At 26.9% G+C, this 25,980-nt stretch overlaps 1 protein-coding gene across 2 annotated transcripts in view; it reads right to left on the reverse strand.

Moving 5' to 3' along the window:
• The window catches only part of LOC114126931 (protein Tob1-like), a 45,644-nt gene extending 22,897 nt beyond the window's left edge, over nt 1–22,747 (reverse strand). The window contains exons 1-2 of one of the 2 annotated variants that reach the window (XM_050201511.1): nt 22,374–22,747; nt 12,980–13,075 (exon numbers count right to left, since the gene is read on the reverse strand). The gene's annotated coding sequence lies outside the window, so the exon portion shown is untranslated. The remainder of the gene's footprint in view (nt 1–12,979; nt 13,076–22,373) is intronic. The other variant, XM_050201513.1, reaches the window with a different exon arrangement.
• Between the last annotated feature and the right edge of the window lie 3,233 nt (nt 22,748–25,980).

Below are 25,980 nucleotides of genomic sequence, written 5' to 3' on the forward strand. Positions count from 1 at the left end.
ATAGTCAAATCAGAATATATGTTGTATTGTATACAATGACATGTAATGAGTGTCCTCTATTTTTCCTCGAAGGTTTCTGATTAGATATTTTTGTTAAATATTTTTTTACATATTATACGACGTAAAACTGGAAACAATAAAATTAATAAATACATATATATGGAATATTTTTTACGGGATAAATATAAACGTAAATGTCTCCAACTATAGTAATTATACTATTGTTATGTTTGTGTATGGAAATTCATAAAGCTAACCTTACGCAAGGTTGAATTCATTAAAGCACACATTGTAAGCGCCACGCAAACCACGGACATTATATATCGTATAATATAATAGTATATACTATATAGTATAGAGCTACGTATACTGTATAGAGTATAATAATAAATGGCAATAATGTTATTTTTACTACGCCGGAAAAGCGTTCTTGCACGAATGAAAGTCAAGGTCAAAAAGCTACCACTCCGCAATCACCATTCAACCCATCATAAACTTAACTAGTAATTTATAAAATTCTATATATGTATATAAACATTCTATATCGATTTTTTTCACTTTTTCTTTTATATTTTTAATAAAATTGTAAAAAAATCATTGAATTAAAAATCGAAATGAAAATTCTTCCTCATTCCGTAGAAACGAAATATTCATGCATTATGAGTTTATTTTCTGAAATGTAATAATTTAATTAAAATGATTAACAATGATTAATTAAAATGAACAATATTAAATTGTATGTTTTAATGCAACAGTGTGTTAATCAATCTGAATTACGCAAGACTTAAGTATTTTGAGTATAAAAACCATTTAAAAACTAATTACATTTTATATTACATTCGATTGTAAAAAATGTATTAAAATTATTAAAAAAAAATAATTGTTTTCAATTAGGATTAACGCAATTTTGTATGTTCCACCTCAATGTTAATGTTTGGAAAAACATTATTGAACGAACACTGCCAATAAAAAAGTAATGTTAGAATAAATTATCTCAAAGACTATAAAAAACCTCATTAAAGGTAAAACATATAGCGACATAGCGACGAATATAGCCATATAGATATACTTACAAAACGAATAAAAATAAATATGTAAATTGGTATTTGCATGTTCAATCGGTTTAAGTAAATTATTGTGAAAATGTTGCCTTTTTGTCGATACATCATAGTATCATACATAGGCATATAGCTGCTACACGAATACACATAATATAATATGATCTAATTGATTTCGAACTATATGTAGAACATTATTTTAAATTTGTAGTAATTGAATCTGTGTATTGCTATATCTACAATGTGCACGAGATGGGGAACGTAGTATAAGTCAAATAGGTACCATATTTAATTACCACATAAACTATATAGTACATATTATATACAAAGTAGGCCACAATTAAAGTAAAAACGAAAAAAGAGAAGAATATTTAGACGTATTACCTCGAATTCATAGGTAATGTATCCTGTATATTACTATGTAAATAAGTATTGGAATTTTTTTTTTGTCAACGGTTCACGAGAGTTATACAACCATTTTCAAATAATAAATTCATTGAAATGTCAATTTACATAAATTCTGAATTTTCTAACATAGGTATACCCAGTAATACATATTATAATGCTATCGTTTTGAATTAAAATATTAAATACTTGTCAGACGTACAGTGTTCAAGGTTGATTAACGTAATACTCGAGTATAATATAATATGTTATTTTTCTTCACAGTTTTTGTTTTTTATCGACCAGTTTCAAACTACACGTAATATTCCAAAGTAAACCTGACTATACAAGCGCCTGTTGTTTTGAACGTACGTTTTACGAAAAAAAAATATATAAATATTGTTTACAATCGGCGGGCCCCGCCGATGAGTTTGCACTATTTGCACAGTTGACGGCACACGGCGACGGCGCTGTGTGGCGACCGAATATATAATTAAAATAAAATAATATTATATGCACGTCATAAGTATCGTCACCATACTCATTACTAAGGGGGCGGCATATATGCGCACGCGTGTATAGGTATCCTGCAAATATAATATTATACTGCCGTATTCGGAATATCACACATTTATTGTTTATAGTGTTTATACACCCGCCTCTCGGTGGTTGTTGTTAAAATACACGTTGTAAGTATTCAGTCAAATACCTAAACCAAAATAATGTTTTTGTTTTTGTTGTTTCACGTTGGTGTTAATTTATAAGTTATTAGTAATAATATAATCTAAGGTTACCAAGCTCACTGATCTATTCACGGTGTCAGTGTATAAACAATTTGTAATAATACATTATGTAGTAACTATAGTCTAGATCTCGAAATTTTCATCTTTATACAATCCATATTTGTAAAAATTAATATATAAAATCTTATTCAATACAAACGTATTTGAAATGCAGCTGACGAGACAAAAATAACACAACGTGGGTTAGGTAATGGATACCATCGTCGGTCATAGATCAAAAATGGTAGAACATTTATAATTAAAACATCTTTGTGAGGAATATAATTGTAATAATATGGATACTTCCAAATTACTAAATATCATTGTTATTTTATAAAATTGTACTCTATTAACTATATTATACCTAATAACATTCAAAAATGTGTTTAAATATGATTTTGAATTATTATTATACATATATATATATTTATCCAGTACCTATATGCTATTTTAATTAAAAAAACAATTTTACTAAATTTTTAAGTTTAGATATTTTGTTCTTGGATGTTTTTTTTTAACCTAGAATCACGTTATACTATTACATATAATATATAATATATGCGCAGTGTATGAATTATGTATAACTGTATAAGTAATAATATTATCCTGAATGAACAGGCATTCAGGATGTTATGAGTGGTTAAGTGTGAGAAGGGAGTCCCCGTGATATAAACGAAGCTGAGAGTCGTGGAGTTACGGGTGGTTCCATGATCCGAAAGCGCGTAACCATTAGCAACGGGCGGCGTGACGTCACTCCAAAACGGTATCGTTACGTCACGCGTGCGACGACTACGACGAAATATAGAGTAGGGCAAGAGTGTAGTAGCACGCAGGGGGCTCTATCGACTATGCAGGCACCCCCATCACACTCCCCTTAGAACCTACTGTCACCAACCATCCCTATTTGACAGTTCACTCGTATAATATGAAGGAGACCCACCGACGGTTGGCGAAGTGATGCGCCCCAGGTCGACCGTACACACACACGCACACGCACCCGCATAACAGCACCCGCGAGAATTTTCCAACTGTAAAATTGGAAATTGGTATAGATATGAATGTATAATATTAAAACAATTATCGCCACATTATTACCGTTATATTATGTAAAAACTTAGGTAGGTATTATCGTACCTATCTACACAGTCGTAAGCGACAAACAATTTATAATGTAATTATTTAATTTTGATATTTTTTTGCTATGCGTTTGACAACGATGTACGTAATATAGGCGTATAGCTTCATAATATATTAATATTCTTCCAAAACGTAAGGTCAGTGAATGAAGTTTATTGGGCGAATCATCAACTTAATTTATTCGAATGACAATAAAACATCTATTACACATATTTTTCATTATAGCCGACGTCATGCGATCTTTACAGCACTGCGGTATTGAATAGTTTATTAATTCAGACATAATAATTACTACTTACATAACAAATTAATTACTCAATTTTTATTTCTTACCCAGAGAGATTTTCCAGCATAATTATACGTAAATTTAGTAAATAAAATTTACTTACAGCTATAATATATATCCTATCTTTGGGGTTTTTCCTCCTCGTCTTCGTTTATCACCTGTACCGTATCGCTAAATGTACGATACATCATTATAATACTATATGCGATTTAATATCAATAATCAATATAGGTACTATATTAAAGTATACACTAAATACTCTCTATTAGGTACAATGTTTACAATTTGTTTGTAGGTTTTTTTATATTTTGTGTAATTATAAAAATGATTCACTTATTGTAAATTTGTACAGGTTAGGTTACATAACTAAATAACTATAAAACGTACTATTAAAATCATAGCACCATAATCCGGATTGAATAAATATTTTGTAAACGTTTTTTATCTATTTCTCGTGGTATTAAATATGAATTAGACAAACAACACCGATTATTTGTTAAAAATATAATAATAAATACTGTATTAGATAAAAACTTACCGCAAAATAATACATTATGAATATTTATGAAGTATAAAACTGTGGTTTTTCATTTCAAAAATCCCATAAAACTTTGCAAAGAATTGAACAAATTTAACTCATATAATTATTAATCATACGATTAAATTATTCTATATTTTGTTTTATGTATCAATATATTTAATTAGATAAAATTTGCGGTATTCTATTTTCCGATTCCCATAACTTTTTTTTAAGCATCGAGAAATTGAAAGTTACATAATAACATAAAAAAAATTGTAGTCAAATGGCGTATAGTTTTATGTACAAAATAATAAGTAATAACTATACAGTTTATAGTTTTTATATCTATGAATATGAATCAATAAAATAAAGTTATGTTTTAAATATATATAATGTATACATTGAATTTGTCATATAACGTTAAGATATAAGTTTAATTAAAAATAATGAAAAAAATGAAGAATCATAGAAATAATAGTTATTTTAGTAGTTAGGTGTGATAAATTTCATAAAAATATGAGTATAGAACCATAAAGCAAAATGTTGATAAAAATTTGAACAATATCAGTATTTCATTCAATTCAAACACATATTATAATATTATTGTGCTAAAATGATTTAGACCAACAGTGGCACCATTTGGTACCAGCAGGCGTAATCGAGACAAACAGATGTAAAAACAACCGCATGTGCACGATAAATTCAATATTTACTAAATATCGGTGATTTCTTTAAACCGCAAATAAAATTAGTAAGTGAATACATAATTATATCAAATTAAAAAAAATTGTATGAATTTATATTTTATACATAATTATTAAATGGTTAAAAATTAAGAAAAATTTTAAAAGAATATTTATGAAGGCAATAATATAATAAATGATAATCAATAAACATTAATTTTGCATAAATCATGCTATACAGTATAATCAATAAATGTCGTATCAAAAAATAAAGTACCTATATCTGAGGATTGAGAGTGTTGTAAAATGTCAACACGGACTATCGGCCTGTAAATTTTAACTATATAAATTTTACTATGCAAAACGGTGAATACGTATAACGTATACAAATATATATATATATAATATGTGTGTTAACAATATGGAAAACGACTAACGAGTATCATATAACCGCACGTGACAGAAATCCAAAGGATAACTACGAAGTGATAATAATATGATAGTTGGTTTCACTACGCGGGTATGGCCGTTTCGTGGCCATCCTTCTTGAGAAGTATGCAAGAAAAAAATGTATAAAAATTAATAACGGCAGACAAAACATTTGTCGCGTGGTCGTGCATAAAGGTACCGATTGCCAATTATGTCGTTTTTCGGTGTTTATTATTATTTTTTTGGCAAACCTTTTTGATGTTTTTTGTTTTTTTGTTGTTGCAAAAACAAACATATTATTATCTCCGTTATAAATATAACATTTATTACACACGCCAAAACCACGCACACCTAGGACGGACCACGGACTGCGACGCGGTGCCGCTTGCTATATTATTATTATTATTATTATTATGCTGCTGCGCGCACACCTAATGAAAGGACGGCAGATGAGGTGGTAGCGACGACGTTGGACACCCGCGATTTGTATAAATAAACATGCCGACCTCTTGACGAAGAAGACGAAAAATAGACGTGCACGCGATCATCATCATAGTCAGAACATAGTCGTCGTATGGAAAGTTACATTCGACCCGACACGTTTTGTTGCGTCGCGTTCGTGATTAACACTGTAGTAGGTACAGTACTACAGTCTCAAAAATAGATTAGACTATTTACGGCGAACAGTTCTTCTCCAGCAGGGACACATTCGAAAAACATTTGTTATTTCTCGTCTTCATAATTATTCGTATCCATCGGAGATAATGACGACGTTGATGATAATAATGTTAATAATATCCAGTCGTCGCATACACGCTCGATGTACATTATTGACGTGATTTAATTCCTTTCAGCTGCTTTATCTCTCTATATAATATAATATGTACCAAGCGTGTTTCATAGTGTTTGCATATTATAATATTGTTGTAGATAATATACAGCAGATACGTCGTGTAGACTGCAGATGACGGAACACAGTGCAGCAGCGACTTTTATTTAGGGTTTTACACTGACATACTGTTATAGTTAGTTGACTTATAGTATCTGTTTTACAACTGCTGCGGCAACGATAATAATATTATAATAAATGTATATTATGTAAGTTTATTTTAAAATACGTTTTTAAGCGTGATTTCATGAGTATATAATAACAGATTTAACAACTATAAAAAACTGTTATCGCAATATAATGGTCTAAATAGTACTTGAAATTATTGTATCAGCATTTGATGCAAGATGTGTAAACGTGATTTATGCAATTTACGCGCGTATTTACACGGAATGAAAGTAGATCAATTAGATCAAGTGACCAACAGTCGAAGTCGGTAGTGTAGATGAAAAAATGAAAAATCGATTTTATTAAAACTATATAATAATAATTTATGGTAACAATTTAATTAAAGGGAATCAGATCATTTTTTGATCTAGACGGTGAAAAATACTCACTTACCTATTTCAAACTACCGAAAAATTATGGATAATAGATAGGTTCTTGTAGTCCGTAGGTAAAATGTAATAATGTTTGAAATAAAAAATTAAACAAATTTAAATTTATTTCAAATGAACTATACGAGTAAAAATAAATAGACTGTCAGCTAGCAATAAATTATTTTCAAAATGGTTTTATTGATGTACATGATAAGTCTTTGACGATATTATAACTATGTAGCAGTGTCGAGTTAATCGTCATATTGACCGACACGATTCCATCCAAGAACGAATATATATATATAATATTATATAATGTAGGTCATGGGGGCTGCAATGAATCGATATGACAATTACAGCAGAGCAAGTAAGCCTTGGACGAGTTCCAACTGACGGACAAACTCACACATTTACAATATGCACGCACATACCGCGCGGAGTGTAGATGTGGATGCGATGATTAAAATAGTGATCGCTTTTCAGTACGACGATGATCGAAAAAACATTTCGATATCAACATAGATTACGACTAAACGACTTTTTCGAAATAGAGGTACACGGCTATTGAATAATTTAATTTATTGGTCCGTTATTGTAGTTATTGTAACTGTACAATAACTATAATTGAGTCGGTGTTTCTGATTACTTTTTTAGTTTTCTTAACACATTTTTACCACACTAGCGCGCCGGGTGGTTTACGTCCCCTAGTCATGTCACGTCTATAATACTCTATATCATAAAACGGTGCTACACTTTTATTGTTTGAATTTATATTCGTATACCTATTTCAAATTTATATTAATTCAATTTCGTTTTTCTTTTATATATATATACACAATAGTAATTTACAACGAGTCAAACAGTATAGTACGTATATTAAAGTAGAAATATGAAGCAAGAAACTATATAATATTATCTAGTATCTTAACTCTATATCAAATATTATTATAGCCAATTCGATAATTCGAAATGTTAGTTGCCATTCACAATACACGCCGCGTGGATGGAATCCGTTTAGTTTGCTATTTTTGAGCATTGATCTTATAACAGTTTTAAAACGACAATGTGATATAATAATACGAATAACAGCGACATGTGCACAACCGACAGAAATAGACTACGACTACATAATATGGTCTCCTACACAATTTTTATATTTATAATAAAACAACATTATATAATATACACATATAATGTATACACATTTTATGCTATGACAAATTCCATATTTTGTTTTCTTACTCTAGGAATATCGACCAACAACTTAACTATGTATAGGTATTAAACATTATGAAAAATTCAAAAATAATACCTATGTATGTCGATGCAAATTGTTTTATACCACAGGGGAGTGTATTATAGATACCTATATCATACACGATCGTTAAAAAAAATAAAATTACTTTACAATCCATATTAAAAATAATAACGTTATTGCATTATTTACCCACATGTTGATCGCGTTAAGAAAAATATACAGATGTCTCAAATCATTATTGGAAGTTGGAACGTTACGTATACAGTCAATTTAAAATTTAATATATCCAATATCTATAATATATTATAGATATTATTTCGTATAATTTATGTGATTTCAAATTTCGATAAAGTTGTATTTTATATCGATAAGAACTATATAAATTAAAATCAGGAGAATAATAATTATTATAAAATAATTGAATTCTATCATACCAAGTTTAGTTACAAAACCTTTAAATTAAAAGATATATTTTATGATAATAAACTGTATAAAAAAAAAAAAAAAAAAAAATAAGAAAATTGAAACCACTTTACAATATCTGTTGTAATAATATTTGCTGTACTATAGATATTATAATTCTATTGCTATTTTTTTCTTATAAATCATAAATGATTGAATGATTAATTATTAATGATGAATGATGATCATTGCAATGTTTCATTTTACACATTATTTCGCAATTATTAAAATCGTTTTGTTGATAAGATTAACCGCACTTATAAAATTATAGAAGAATACATTATTATTATTTATAGTTTAAAACATTATACTTATATATAATGAATAGTTTTGAAATAGCGAACGAAATATTAATTTTTTTTTGCAATAAATGCATTAACGTTTTTGTGTGTCGAATTGAAGTCAAGGCAAAGAGTTTAGTTCCGTTTGTTTGCCATACATATGTTTTCAAAAAACAATACTTCTATAGTTTTCATTGTACAAATTATTGGTGGACATTAATTTAAGTAATAATCGTGATGTCTTGCGATTTACTTGGTTTGGTTTCAAAATAAAATACAAGTAACCTTGTGAATGACACTCGCGTGTGACTTCTTGTTTTGTTCTGCAATCACATACGACCCAACATTTTTCACCTATCTGTTAATCATAAACAACGATTGCGTTTACGTGACCAATTTTTTATGCATACAAGACCATTGACCGGTTAAGGAGGTGGTCATTTTTAGATCTACTTTCAGCACAACTAATTTTATAATACATATTTTTTTTCATGAAATCTTTGCCTAATCGTAAGTTAAAAGTAATGTTATATAACTTATAAGTTATAACACATTAAAGAAAAAAATGTATACACTTATAAAATCATAACATAAAAATGTGTATTATGAATTATTAATTCAAATTGAATGAAAAAAAAATATTATAATTTATTAAGAAGTCTATACGTATGTATATATAACTATAATAGGCTGATTAAGTTCATTCTAATTATACATTGGTATTTATGATTTGATTACTTTATCATTAGCAACAAATTAAATATATGATTTATTTCTTCGAAAATTATACTTAAATTGTTTGATGTTTGACCTTATATATATAAATATATTATTACAGTATTAATATTAATACCGTTTTTTGTTTATAAATACATTTATTTATAATATAAAATCAACTATATAAAAATCGAAAATATGATTGAAAACTTAGTCAATTTGTAAATTATTAATTTTAACAATACTAAAATGTATTTATTATAATATATTAATTAATAGAATATAAATAAACTTTAATTTTGTAATGGGTCTTTTAATGAAGTTATAAATCTCATGATATGTTCAAAACATTCAATCTACCAGCATTTAGTTCTTAAGTGTCTATAGAGAATTATCAAAGCACAATATTATAAATTACTATCACTTCTTCAGAAATCTGTTCTTATAAAAGGGAAAATTAAATTATTTTATGTTAACTACCGACCATATTAAATACTATACTTACGTATATATATATATAAAAAGAATCACATGAACACATGATATATCTACAATATATTTTACAAAATTACATTAAGACTTTAGATTAATAATAAGTATGTTCTGGAGCTCAGTCAAAAATGATCTTCAAAAATTGTTTTTTTGTTATTGTTAAACATTACAGGTATTAGGTAGTTAATATAATATATAGGCATCTACTTAAATTGAATAACTAAAATATAAATTATAATGTAAAAAACAGTTCAGTTTTTTCTGCTTATAATCTTATGCGCTAGTATAAGGTTCATTGACAACATTTGTTATGGAATATAGTATATGTATATCGTATATGTGTACCTAACGTATATATATATATATAACCGTATAGGATATAAATTCCTCACCTTCATAAGTTCAGATAAAAACTCATGTTACATTTGAATATTATTATGTAATATCAGTAAGCTATAGGTGAACATTGTTTAAATTTGAATGAAACATCCTGTCAATTTTTTTTAATATTCAAATTTATATAACAATTAGATACAAGTTATAATTTATTTTATATGCATTTTTTGAGAGAGAAATGGTTTTTTTTGTATAAAAATAAATAATTTATTTAATTTTTTGTAGTTATGGCTAAGAAGTTAGATGTTAAATTGATTTTATAATTGTTGCATATACCTTGTACCTTTAGTATACAGCAACCTTAAACTCTTTTGGAAAGGTCAGACACACTGAAAAATGAATATCATAAACAGTGATCAACCAACTCGTTCAATGTTGAGTCTACAACGTATAAAACCAATTCGGTTATCGGTGACGTAGAAAAAATAATTAGATGTGGTAATTTAAACACGTGGTCCGATGTCCGTGTAAATTGAATCAATATCATCGTGATTCATGAATATCATGTATAATTAATAAAAATAACTTAAAAGTTCTTAAGTCAAATATATTTAGTTGTTGTGCAATTTCCTATAAAGGCTATACATGAACAGGTACAAATAGAACTTGATCTAAAGAGAGTGAAATAGTATATTTATGTGTGTGTGTGTGAGAGAGAGAGAAAAACATCGTCCAATACTCCTATATACATGATCTAAATGAAATGATAGTAAACGTTTGTTCACGATAACTCGTTGACCCACAGGTGTATACATACAGTAGTTATAATATTATAAAACCTCGCGAACTTAATTGATTTATGTCGAGGTCTTTCACCCGTCGAAATCATAATAAAGTGATCTATAGGACAAGGTTTATTAAATTAGAAATGGCTCGAAGTTTTAACGAAAACGAAACTTGACATTTTGCATTGGTTAAGGCACTTTCAAAATAAAGTAACAAGCTGCACTTATGCACTTTTGTCTATTTACTTTTTTATGTATACACCCGTCACATAAAATATAGTAGTATACAATTTTATTTCACAATATACAATTTTATCTTGTTTATTAAGTATAAGTTGATATTCTGTTTAGATGATTCACAATACACTAAAACAAATTACAGTATTTTATTTGCATTTTTATGATATTATATCTAATTAAGAATTAATAAAACAATAATTATTACTTGAAACGCCACTTTAAAAACAACATTATAAGATACGTAACAATGCATGCTGATTTAAACTATTCTATTCATTATCGTTTAGCACAGTAAAATCCATCGAATAATTGTTTTGAACCTATTTGAAATGACATTGACCATATTTTTGTAATATGGTGTCAGAATTATTTTAGCTAGTTATGTTTTAATAAAATAATACATAATTTGTGTAACTACTCAATATAATAAAATATTTGTATAATATATTAACTTATCATTTTAATCATTCTTAGATTAAGTATTTATTAAGTAAGTGATTTTGGAATTATTACATTTGGTGAGAATCAATGTATTAAAATGTATATTTCTTCATTTTAACTATAGTAGTTTGTTTATACCCTTAAATAACATTAAAACATTTTAATTACTAATCCTTGGAATACGTTATCACATATAAATACAAAAGTCAAGTGACATCGAATAAAACGATAACAAAAGTTAAACTATATCACTATCTGTCTAGTCTATAAATTAATTATTCTGTAGAAAATACTAATCAATTAGTTATAGAAACAAAGTACCGATCTGTTCCTAAAATTCAAATTAATTTTAATAAGTACCTATATTAAATTCATTATTAATTTTTAACATGATATAACTCATAAAAGTGTAAATAATTTTTTAAACAATATGAAACAAATTTAAAAATTTTTGTGGAATAATACTTGTTAAAATTGATTTTGTTTTTATCGCAATTTTTTGGCGTGGTAGACAAGACATATGATATTTGTGATGTAACTACGCAGTTGCTAATAAATAATTATAGTTAGCATATACAGTATGAGTTTCAATTATTCTTTTGAGTTTTATAATTAATTAGACATTAATTTCCAAAAGACTATTAAATTATAAGAGTACAATAAAAACCGAAAATTTTGAAGCTTTTGTTACTTATAAAACTAAAAGAAAAATATGAAATTGTAAAACAAATTAGGTACTAGTCAGCTAAATTGATGACAACGTTTTGAAAGCGTTTATTTGTATGAGTACACACACACACACACACACACACACACACACACACACACGTCTATATAGATATACATAGAGAAAGTAATAAGTCAGTAAATTTAATTTATGCAACGGTGACAAAAGATAATTGTATAGCGAAATTGGCAGTGATACGTGATTTAACATATGCTGTGTGATACACTGTTTATGACAATACACAACAGGAAATATTATCGAAAATTAGAGAAACCTAGGCATTTCTGTAGATAAGTTTGGATTTTAGAGAAACTTATAATTCAAAGACAAATGACAATAATATGTTGCATTATTATGACATTCTAATTTTGTATTGTTTCTTATGTTACTTTTAACAAAGAGTTGTATTTCATGTATAAAGTGTTAAGAATATATTTTCTAATCTTATAAATAATATATAGCTATTTCCTACTAAAATTAATAAAATTAATTTATAATGTTTTAAAAAATATAGGTATTTTATATTTACTTACCGAGTATATGCTGGTTGAATTAGGTTAAACTATTAAATATGACTTTCGTCCTCAAGAGTATTGGCTTCAACGTTTTTAATTCCCAAAAGTTGTTTCCTGAAAAAATTTTTTTCTATTTAATTAAGCTATTATTATTAGTCTTAAGTTGCTTTTGTAGGACAAATTTACATATTATATTATTTTAATATTCAATTGATCAAATATTTGATTCGTATTCCTAAAATACCTAATTCTGAAAAACATACAATTAACAATAAACAATATTAAATCAAGTTGAATAGTTAATTAAAATATTCATTTTATTAAAAATTATTTTGGATTGTATACTCCGTAGTATTTAATTTATTATTATTATTATTTTTTTTTTATATATTTTCATTTTTATAAATTTTTACATAATAAAGTAAATAAGTAGTTTCGAATTTATTTTACGAAAGGGAAGGAAATCATTCAAATGAGCTGATCTTTAAATTATAGTACATAATATTATGATATTTTATTTAATAAATGTTATACCAGTACCTATCACACTGTTTAGAAGATGTGCTATCTATTATCTGTTATATTCACATAATATACTAACTATTATATGTATTTTTACTACAATTTTGTTCATATTTTTCGAATGCTATTTTTGTTTGAAATTACTTAGTAGAAACCTTTTAAATGTTGACATTTAATTCAATACTCAACGAATATTTTGGAAAATACAAAATAGTCAATATATTTTGTATGATATTATTTTCATGGTCTTTGTACTAAAAGACAAAGTAGTAAGCACACATGTGAATATTGAATTTTAATAAAATTGTTTTTCTTATGAAAATATAAACTTAAATAAAAGAAATAATAAATGAGAAAATAATATTATATGTTTAAAAAATAATCAATAACTTCATAAAATAATGTAAGGGAAAAATTTTAAATTTTATATCCTAGCAATTAGGTATTCAAAATAATTTAACTGAAATAGCTTTTTAGGTTTTTGCTGAAAAATAACGTATCAAACAATAGTTATAATGTTTCTGATATTAAAATTTAAAATGAAATTAAATTAAAAGTAGTAAGCACTTTAGTATTTAATAGTATTAATAATACTTAATGATAGGTACAAAATATAAATATAAGTACCTATGTATATACAAAATGTATTTATACTTTATATATTATAATTTTTCATTTATACATGAAATCTATTATTACGTACATAAATTAAAAAGACCTAACAATAATTTTTTTAAATGTGTTTTTAAAATAACAATTGGTCAATACAACCATAAAAAGGCAATTTCACATATTTTATTATATCTGCGTAAGCAAGTATAAATTTAAGCGCGCATACAAATTTTAAATTGCACATTCAACTCTTGAGTTATGATTCTAAATAGATATTTTAAACGATTGAGAGTGCAAAATATTTTTTGGTATTTTGGCAACGTCCATTCAATGTATAACTAAATGCACTCATACTGTACCAATATTTTATACTTCTCTAGTGACGGTAATATTATTATTTTTAGGTAAGCATTCTCGTTCCACATGTCTATTACAGTGACCTCTGTCTAAGCTAAACTAACGAAATTATGACGATTTTATCAAAAATATTTTAAATTAAATTATAAACGCTTTGTGAAGATAGGTACTGTTTTTTGTAGTTGCGGTAAAGTTTGGCGCTCAAATTCTAAAACTAAATATACCTACCTTATATATTTAAGTACATATAGTAGGTATTTAGTAATATATTACCTATTTTAATTTTATACTTTTATTAAAATATTAAAAATGTGCAAATTTAAAATACACATTACACACAAGCACGTGTGTATTGTATAAAATATAATTTTATTGAACACTTAAATGATGATAAATAATCAAATTGAGAATGTATTATTATTTATATTTTATATTTTTCTATACTATTTAAATTCCTATAGAAAAAAGAAACATGTATTATTTCTACTGATGGATAAAATAGGTACAATAATCTAGTACAGAGAATAAAGATGTAAGATAACATATTATTATTGTTGTATCATAATTTATTGTTGTCATTCATTAAGTATATTCTGACTATTATTTTATTAATCATCTTATTTTTAGTGAAACTGTTAGTTAAAGGGCTATTAAACGATAAAAAATATTAACTTAAGTCGTTAATTATTATAATTTGATGGGTGAAAATGATTAGGTATGTACTTACACTTTTTTTTATTAATTATATACACAATAATTTCTAGAAAAAAATTCTAAAATAGTATAGCCGTAGGTACAGGCAACTATATATATATTCGCAGAATATTTGAAAAACCATAACAATAACAATAATAAAAATCAATTATTTAAACAACATTATAACACGCGATATTTTGTAGGTTTTCAAATAATATGGACATTTAAAATAAAATGTATTAAATAGCCCGGTGAAATTGAATAATCAATATAATTTATGATACAATGATTGTTATCGTTTTAAGATGATACCTATACATAATATTTTGTAAGTAATTTATTGTAACGAATGCTCGATAGTTGCCAGTTGGTATGCTTAGTATATAGTTACATACATCTGATGTCTGCAGACACATGTGTCTAGCCTGAACAATATTATTTAATAACAATTAATAGACAAACCGTGTTTTAGAGAATGTATTTCTCTATACAATATTAATTATCTCAATTCTTAAGTATGTTATACACACACCTACCCATATAATACGATGAGACATCGGAATTGTTATATAGTGCCTATGTACTAGGTCCGTATTTACACACTTGTACACCACACATATACATACACATCTAACACACAAATCAAAAAAAGTAAAATTACTATATGTAGTATATTGTGTTTATAGTCAAGAATTTATCTTTGAACTTTGATCGTATTATTGTATCTGACTATAAAGTGAATGTATTTTTAACACGTTTGGCGTAGTGGGGCGGTAGGGGTGTTAGTTGGTAGATACACCCGAATCGATTGCATTTTAGGGCACAAGTTTACAGCGCACACAAACAAACCGTAAACTCATACACACACACACACACACACACACACACACACACACGCTTGTAGACTGAGCACATTGCCAACCCCTCTGTGCAAAGTTTAGAGAGCCTAGGGAAGTATCTGGGTCAAATCCCTCTTCCACCACACCACTACCTATATACAACATACCATTGTAAAACCACCTCTAACCCACCCGGATATCACGATCGGGAAAGCGCGTCACGCACACACCGTCCCGCAGACGTTCGTTTATCATTACGCTGAACCCTCTTCTCGCCATTGAATTCCCGTCGACTATACGAATATACGATGGTATTCTTGGTGTCCTAGGTCTTTTCGACCAGCCAGCACGAAGTAGGTGAATAATTATATTTTGTTCTCTTTATTTTTTACGATAACAAGCAAGGTTAGGCAAAATCAATTTTTTTGTTATGAATTAATTGCCAGCAATAAACAGCATCTGAACATCAGTCATAAAAAATATAATAATTTATAATAATTACATTAGTATTTTAGACGTATTTGACAGCTATAGACATAAGGCGTATTGTTAGCATCTACGGTGAAAGTTACTCATGTCAATATTGAATAGTGTTTTAATCATTAATTAAATACCCGGCTGTCCCAACTCATAAGACACTAAATATTTACAATTTTAAATTCTGCAGAGTGGAGCGATGTATGTATTGAATTTAAAATAAGTGTCTATTTTGTGTTTGTTATCATTTTTTTTTTGAATAGTAAAAATGCTTGAATTTTCAGTTTTTAACAAAATCGAATTTTTTTTATTACTGTAATTCAAAAATAAATACATAACCAAGTACTTGAAATTTTCATAAGATGTTTATATTAGTATTTTCTGTACATTGTATACTTTTAAAAATATTTTGACTCTTTTTGAGCAATTTATAAACATTTTTTATCTTTTTTTTTAGTTTTTAATTTTTTTTTTTTTTTTTAGAAATAACAATACTTAAATAATTTTAAACTTATTCAATAAGCTTAAAAATGTTATGCAAAGTTCCTATAATTATATAGATTTATTAAAAGTAAACCAAAAAATCGAAATAATAATATTTTAAAACATTTTTTTCATAAACATTTGAAGTTCACTTTTGGATGAAATTATATATTTAAACAAACAATGACGATTTTAGTTATTTTATCGTAATTCAAGAATATTATTTAAGGGGACTTGAAATTTTTAAAACGTTAAAATATATTTTAAGATATTAAGAATTTCTACCAGGAACTACTGAACTAGTTGTCATTATATTTTGTATAATATACATGTATGTAATATGTATATTAGTTTAATTTGTACTTTGTGATCATATAGTATATTTTGTTTCATTTCTGAATTCCTATAAGTTGCTAAGAGTAACTCACACATGAATTTCGTTTTAGCTCACAAAAAAACGAATTTATTTTTGTTTATTTATATAGGGTTGTTATTCGTCACTTACATAAATACAATTTCAAAAAGACATTATTATAGAATAACCGACCTAGAGTTTTTTTTTAAATAAATGAAAACAATATTTTATGTATTGTTTTTTATTTAAACGTATATCAAGTGGCAATGTCCATAGGTTTGTAGCTTATAGAATCAAAAAATATTATATCGATGTTGACAAAAATGTTGGTGATTAATTTTAGAAGTATGAAAAAGTATAGAGAGTTTAGAGTAATGTTCAAAGCATGTTCAAAAATATTTCAAGTGCTATATCCACCACGGGTGAATTACCCGTTTATAAAATCTCGATGAAATTATTTTACAAAACTATGTAGTACACAATACGCTGATACCGATTTGTCAGTTAACAGAGGAACACTAAACCCAAGATATGCCTATATAGAGCCGTATAGTAGCTAATAATGTAAATAAATTCAATGTTTTCGCCAAAATTAATTCAATCTACCTATCATAAAATATACTTAGTAATATTCTCTGATAGACTGTCTTCGTTTAAAATTTTTCGTATGCAATTATTTATCATTGAATTCAAATTTAACACATACATTATAGTGGTTTACTCAATGATGAAGTTCACTCGACACCTATTGCATACAGTAGAGTGATTAGAGAAATTATCTACTTTGGTCTTTCCCTATTTTTTTTATATACATATCTAAAAAATAAGAAATGTAACCATTATTTTCAAATAAGCATATTTATATTATAATATTATTATTATTTAAAATAGAAATTATAACAATTTTATGTATTTATTATACATTAAAATATAAAAGTATATTTAGTATTTAACTACCTATGTACTCCAATAACCGAGTATTTATATATATCTTAAGCAGGTGCTCGATATGATATTATAATATATACCTACTATAATAATAGAAGGTACCTAATAAAATAAAAATTGTAAGTTAAATTATTATGTTTATAATATATACATTTTGGTTAAATCAATATTTAAAAAATTAAGGTATCAGCTGTAAAAACAGATTTTAGCTGATACCTTTTTTTTAGTGGTGAATCACTTGTTCGTTCATACGACACCATACCACGGCTGATTAGGTAATCGATCATGTTGGGTTATGTTGGTAACCAACCGCAATACCGCATGCACACGGGTGATAATCAGGAAATCAGAAACATATATAATATACCTATATTATAACATGCTTAAATAGGCGTAATTGTTTGAGGTTAAAAATGAAGCGACTGAATAACCATAACGTGAAGTATACGAATCGAGTACTTAGTGGCTAGTGCTTTGCATTTTTAAAAAATACATTAATTTTCATTTAGGTAGGTACTTATTATATTGGTATAACTTGGAAGTACCTATATCAAATACTGGAAATATATATCGTTTTCACATATGAACGGAACTTGTTAACTAGAACAAATTTTAACGATGTACCTATCACTGTTTACCATTGATAATGTTTTAATTGTCGCGTTTGTTCAATTCTCATGTTTAAAATTTGAACAATCGGTTTTAGATATTGAAAAGTTTATAATATTAGATACCATGTTAGTCGACTTATTATGAATTAATATAGCCTTGGTTTAGTAATGATAATTAATGAACTGCTGTTGAATTGTTAATTGGGTCAGAAATATTTTCTGTGCGCACTGTGTATACACAATAATAATATAATATCAATCGAAAACCCAAGTGGCGGTTTGCTGCTCTATTATGTATATAATATAATATAAATCATATTGCATAGTATTGCGTGTACAGTGTTGATAAACGTATATGAAGCTCCAGCGTAATGGCATTGGATATCCGGCAATAGTTTTATTGTGTTATCTGTCTGGTGCGTTGATAACGATGATACAATATACATAATACATATAATATATATATATATAATATTATATTGTAACTTTTAAGTTGTTTAGACGATTACGTAATATATAAAACAGAACAACGAAATTCCCACGGAAGGCTAGGTCACATATTAAGTCTTATATAGTCGTCATAATATACACCATACACGTGAAATAAGTATCTATATAATATTATAATAATATATACCTAGTCCTAGTGTCAAAATTATTAAAAATATCGTTGTCATTCATCACTCATAGTCTGAAAAGAGTTTCGGATGTACCGTAGTAACGTCTAAACGACCTTGATTTCGGCTTACATTTTTTACTAATATTAACCTTGAACAAGTTTTTCTTCTCCTGATCACAACACTACTTTATGAACAAAAATATTTGTTTTTCCGATATTTTTATATTATACAAGAATATAATATTATATTCATTTATATTGTTTTAATAGTGGTATACAAATAAGTATAGAAAAATACAAATTAAAATTATGTAGTATTTTAACTAGATAAAGATAACTAAGATTAATGAAAAAAAAACAAATCAGGCTATTTTTATTTTTGGACAAGTTATGGAATTAGGTTTATGACCTTCACTGATCTTGTGACATTATTTTAAATATTTTATTACTCTAATACTGGATAGCCTAAAAATTATATCACTTATATGTAAATAGGTATGCTTATCTAGTGATATGTTGAAGTTGAAAGTATGTTTAATTTGATTACGAATTAAGGCTTTTTTTACGAAAACACAATAACAAACACTATCCAGACACAGCAGTACTTACCTATAACTAATTATTTGATTGGTTATCGCGTGGAATTATCTTCATTAACATTGGAAAACTCTTTTATTTTAATCGTTGTTATCCTAATGGTTTTAATGGTTTTATCGACAACGAATTTTATGGGTCATCATTTTCTCATTGTCTTATTAGCACGTGCTGGTAATTAAATCGGTAAATTAAAAGTATCAATGAACATTTAAAAAATTAAAAATGTAAAAGTTTATAAGATAATTGGATTAATGATTAAAGGTTTTCATATTTTTTTGCTACTTGACTTAACTGGTGTGCATAATTATAATTTTTTAAATTTATTTATTTATAAATCTGGTTTAATAATTACTAGGTCAAATTTTGATTTTAATTGATTTTATTTACTTTTTATACGTTTTAAATTTAGAATACTATAGTTCTATAATTGAGTATTCTGACAATAATAATTGATTTTTAATTTTTATAAATAATTCTTATAATAAGGTATAAATTATTATGTATGTTCTATATTAATGAGATGTCAATTCGAAATAAATTAATGAGTAATAAAAATTGTTTTGTAATTTAAAACTGAAATGTTTATTTAAGAAAAATTGATTTTAAATAATTTGATAATATAATATCTATAAATTATATTTTATAACACATTTCTTATAAAATTAAAATTAAATAAATAAATAATTAACTAAATTATATTACTTATTTTTAAATTTTTTTCTCCCCTTGAAAATTTACTTTTAATTTTTATTAACTGTAATGTTATAATAATAAAATATATACTATTAACAATATTTTTTACGTATTATAATACGATCCGAGAATTATTGGATTTAATAATTTATTTTCATTTTGAATTTATTCATGTTGACTCAATAACATATTCAGATAAAATTATGCCTTTAAACGCTTTGAATTAAAATTGTGCATTTTTAACCTAACCTTATTGCTGAAAATACATGAAATTTAATTATTTAAGTAGATTTATTTATTATCACATATATATTCTTTGAAAAGTATAAAGTAAACTGATAATGGTAAATTTAAAAGATCGTGTAATCACAAAATCCGTTATATTAACGCTTTCCCATTAGATTACACACACAAATATATTAACCCGTTGGTATCTTCTCTATTGGCCATTGACCTATATCGTTTTCGTTTTTTCTTAATTAACCATTTTAAAAAACCTACAACAATAATTGATAGCGTTCACGGGGACATGTCCTTTAACGGTCTATGCTTCACCCAAGGTGAAATTTTGTGTACACGATATTTCCCCTCCCCATTTGTGAACTAAATTCCTCCACCCAAAGAAAGTAAACGAGTTCCAAGGCAAATACCGTAATATCGCCAAAATCATAAAAATAAGTATTACCTAAAAGTTATACGTTAATTCTATAAATTTTTCTAAAGAAATTTAAATTAAAAAAATTATGTCTTTACTAGTTTATAATAATTAAAAAGAATCATATCACCTATACTTATTATTGTCAAATTTAAATTAATAATGAAGGTGAAAGTTAAATATGAAAAAAGTGGGGAGTAAAAAAATATGTCGCTTTTAGGCTAAATGTAGGTAAACGCCTAGACGCCTAGTACATAGATAAACGTGTTCTTATTATGATAGAAGTTCTTTGATTTTATTAAAAAAATATATAGTTTTTCATTTTTGTACTAAATTTATTTACAGTATAGAGAAACCCTATACCAATAATTTATTGGCAATAAAAATAAATTCGTTTATATGTTTATAAATTCTATAAGATAAAAAAATTGTAATTCGTTTAATTAAATTACGTGCCATATATCACTGTTACAAATACCTACTTCGAATTTCATCTATATATATTATACATTCAGTTGTTTGAACCGTGATATACTGATATTTGAACGAGCTTTTATAAATTGCCCTTAAACTAATACTACAAGTAGACAATTTAATAATTAATTTACTGTAAATTCCATAAGAGATTTTTAAATTCAATAATACGGAACATCTATTTTCCAGTGTTGGAATTTCCAGACAAATCGAATAACGACCTCTATATAATTTTTAAAGGTTGAATTCGTGTAAATTAAATTGATGATAAATTAAAGAAAAATATTATTTTGGGACAGTATAGATTTTGTTTAGGTATTATCAGTTTGATATCCCGATTATTGCAGTGTTTACGCTGACCCAACCGGTTTTGTGCACGTGTTCCCGGTAATCGAGTATTTTGTTAATAATTTTAATTTTTAATTTTACTATACATACATTTTTTTAAATGCAATAATTAATAAATTGACTTACCAAAGGCGTATAAGTGATTCCGTTGGAACTGTTGGGCTGCCAGCGTTGAATTTTATTTCAAAATAAAATAGACCAAAAACAATGACGGTACATAAAAAATATGTAGGAATATATGTACGATATACTATATAATAATATGTAAAGCTTGTAAATATTATAAAAAAAAAAAATTGATTTAGTAATATTATGAAACCGTTTTCTGTAAGCAAAAACACGACACTGCGACCAAAAACCGTCCGATAGAGGTTGTGTGGGATATATAATAATATGTTATATACTGTGTAAAAAAAAAAAAAAAACGTTTTATTAACAACTAAAGGAACAGAACGGCAGAGCGTACGGAGCGCGTGTGACAGACCGAATGCAAGGCGGCCCGGACGGCAGCCACAGCGAGCGTCGCGCCTCGGGGGCTACGGCCAATATGATGATTGACGTCACAGCGCGTATACGTCACGAGCGGCAGCACCGTTGCTAGGGGGCTCTGACGTCACGGCGGCCCTCGCGTAGGCGTACACACTCGCACGCCACGCGCGTCCCGGATGTGTCCAGGGGGCGGTTCTCGATTCACCACGGTGGCGGTGGTGTAATTGCCATGTATCCCATGTGCCCTCCACACTAAACCACCCCCTTAAAACTACCCCTTGCCCAACAATCTATAGTAAAACGCACATCGTAATCAGCACAGACTCGCGGAATATTTTCTAGCAAACGGCGGCGGTGGCGGCGAAAACGAAATCCCGTGACACAACGAAGTTGTTATTACTCGTACATAAAGCCTCCCACGGCGGGTGGTGGTTTTTAAGTCGGAGGCGTTGGGTGAGAGGAGGCGTGGGCGAGGGATGATGTGAATCGGGTCGGTACATGGGAGTAAGATAAAATAAAATAAATAAATAAAACCCTGCAGCAAAAGCTGATGACGTCAATCGTCTTGTACAGGATTCGCGAGGCGAAAACGGCCGATGGTATTAGACTTCGATGAGAAGAGGGGGGTAGCATCGTGTGTGGGTTATTATGTACATAGTTCAATACGAACTTTCGTCAAAACACATAATAATATTATAATAACATGTGGTAGCGGTGAAACGTAAATAAAAAATTGTCAACAATTTTTATTGTTTTTCAAAACCAATGTAGAACATTATAATTTTATACAATATTTCAATACATAATATTTACGTATTATTATTTATTATACCTACATATTCCCTTTTTAGTCGCATGTTACTTATTAACACAACAATATGATATATCTATTCAGATTACTGTTCTATTTTTTTTTTTTATATATATATATAAGTACATATAGTATAACACGCTAAATTATAAAAAACAAATAATTCATACACATATTTCTAACTATCTATAATATATTAATATTATTTTTCTTATCTTTTGGAATCCTATGTCGTTTTAACTATTATAAAATATATAAAAATGAATGCTTAATAGTATACCTACTATCGTCGTTTATTGTATACCTTTGTATGAATGATACATTTACGTAAGTGGTAACAATTTATATTCATAATTATATCTTAAAAACAAATATTATTTAAAATACTGTTTTACAGGCTACAGTTATTAGAGCAATTATTATTAATGGAGAACTCGTTCTTCATAAAAATAAAAATAATTTATCATAATTTATAGATTATAATATAATATAGGTAGGTACCTTTTTTATGGTTTAAAGTTTAAATCTTAAAGCATAGGTAGGTAGTACATATGAATATCTATACATATTGTTTTAACCAAACAAGTTGTATTTAATCTTAAACAATAATTTTTAAATTACCAAAGAAATCATTCTGCTGTATAGTACGTACCTACGTTTTAAATGTACTTCGTTATTGAATACGTCATTGTGATGGATGTGTCAAAATTGAATTCATTGGTAAATCAATACATATACGAAAAACGAAAAACTATTCTAAGCAGAGACCTAGGGCTTACTCGCCAACAGCCGCTATTAACATAAGGAAATTATATAAGATTGAAATATTAATCCAACCGATGATCTTAAAAATATATATTATTGTGTAAATACCAAAATATATTATAATGATATAATACAGTGTATACTGTCACTGTTTATTTATAAAAATTCAAATATCTATTTATTGTAAATTTATGGCGGTATCTAAGGTTTTTAGCGCACTAGGTCAAATCAAAATATTTACGCTCGTGGTCATCAACAGAGCGAGCGCTTGTGCCACGCGTGGGGTTGCAAATTATACCTCCCACTAGGCAGTACAATTTATTGCTGGCCATTTTGATGGATTACCAAATTATTTTCTTGAGTATATATGATATTTTAATGTAAAAATAAAAAAAGTATCGAAAGATGTATTTCTTATAAATTCTAAATAGAATATTACTTTGTCAATCATTTTCCGTTGAAGTATAATAAGCTATTCATCCAATATTCTGGTATTCGGGTATAGGTGGATATTGGATGAGAGGACTAGAGGATACTAACTACTTAGCTTTCTAAAAGTTTTAAGAACATGTCTTAGCCTCCTGGCTCCTTTTTTAATAAAAATCGATGTACTCGTAATGTATTAGCTGAAATAAACATATTATACTCGTTCTTATTATGTTATTTACTTGGATTTTTACATTTTTTTTTGAACAAATATTAAATTTAGTTCTAATTCAACTAATTTAATGATCAAGTAATTTCTAGTTAAAATATTTTTTAAATGTCCTATTTTACCTAATGGTAAATAATAATATGGTACCTAATTGTTTTTGCATTTTTTTTTTATGATTAAATTGTTTAGTTTGTAAAATTGTATAAGTTGTCTAGTTGTACCTAATTAATAATTGTGTATGAGTGTGTGAGTGTGAGGCTCTAATACCTTTAAGTATACTGAATATCAGTACTGAATAAATTTAGCTTCTCTCTCAAAAATTACACCGATATTCCTCCTACGCATTCAGGTATCACATCTTCAGCAAATGTAAATGTAATAAATAAATAAACTAACAATACTTTAATTAAGCTATATTCTGTTTTATCACCTACTGAACTATTAACAATACGTTATACAATAGCATATCATCTAATTATATATAAAAATATAACTTAATTTGAATAATAATCATATTATTATAATCACTTCACCTTTGTATCTACAAGTCTCATTGGAATTTTATAAAAATTAAATTGATACATTAGAAACAATAAAAAATTGAATTAATTCATTAAATAATACAACAAAATTAAAAATACTAATTAATAATAAATATATATGCAATAATTTTGATTAAAAAATAATCAGCAATATACATTAGCATAAAATTATATATAGGTATTTCAAAATATATATTATAATTTGATTCTAATATTAATTTAAAGAATACAATGTGGGAAATTTTAGATTTGATTGGTTATGTATTTTTTAAGTGTCAATGCTTTATAAATTATTATAATTATTTATCAGATATAAATTAATATTTTATATCTTGTTTGCGGAAATTATAATTTGATATTATTAGTTGTTAGTTGTCAGTTGATATCTAGTATCTACTAATGATATTGATAAAATATGTACTACTGTTAATATTTTCAATATTTTGTCCATGCGGATCTGAATAATAAATG

Source organism: Aphis gossypii, chromosome 2, assembly GCF_020184175.1.
Source record: "Aphis gossypii isolate Hap1 chromosome 2, ASM2018417v2, whole genome shotgun sequence".
Taxonomy (NCBI): Eukaryota; Metazoa; Arthropoda; class Insecta; order Hemiptera; family Aphididae; genus Aphis; species Aphis gossypii.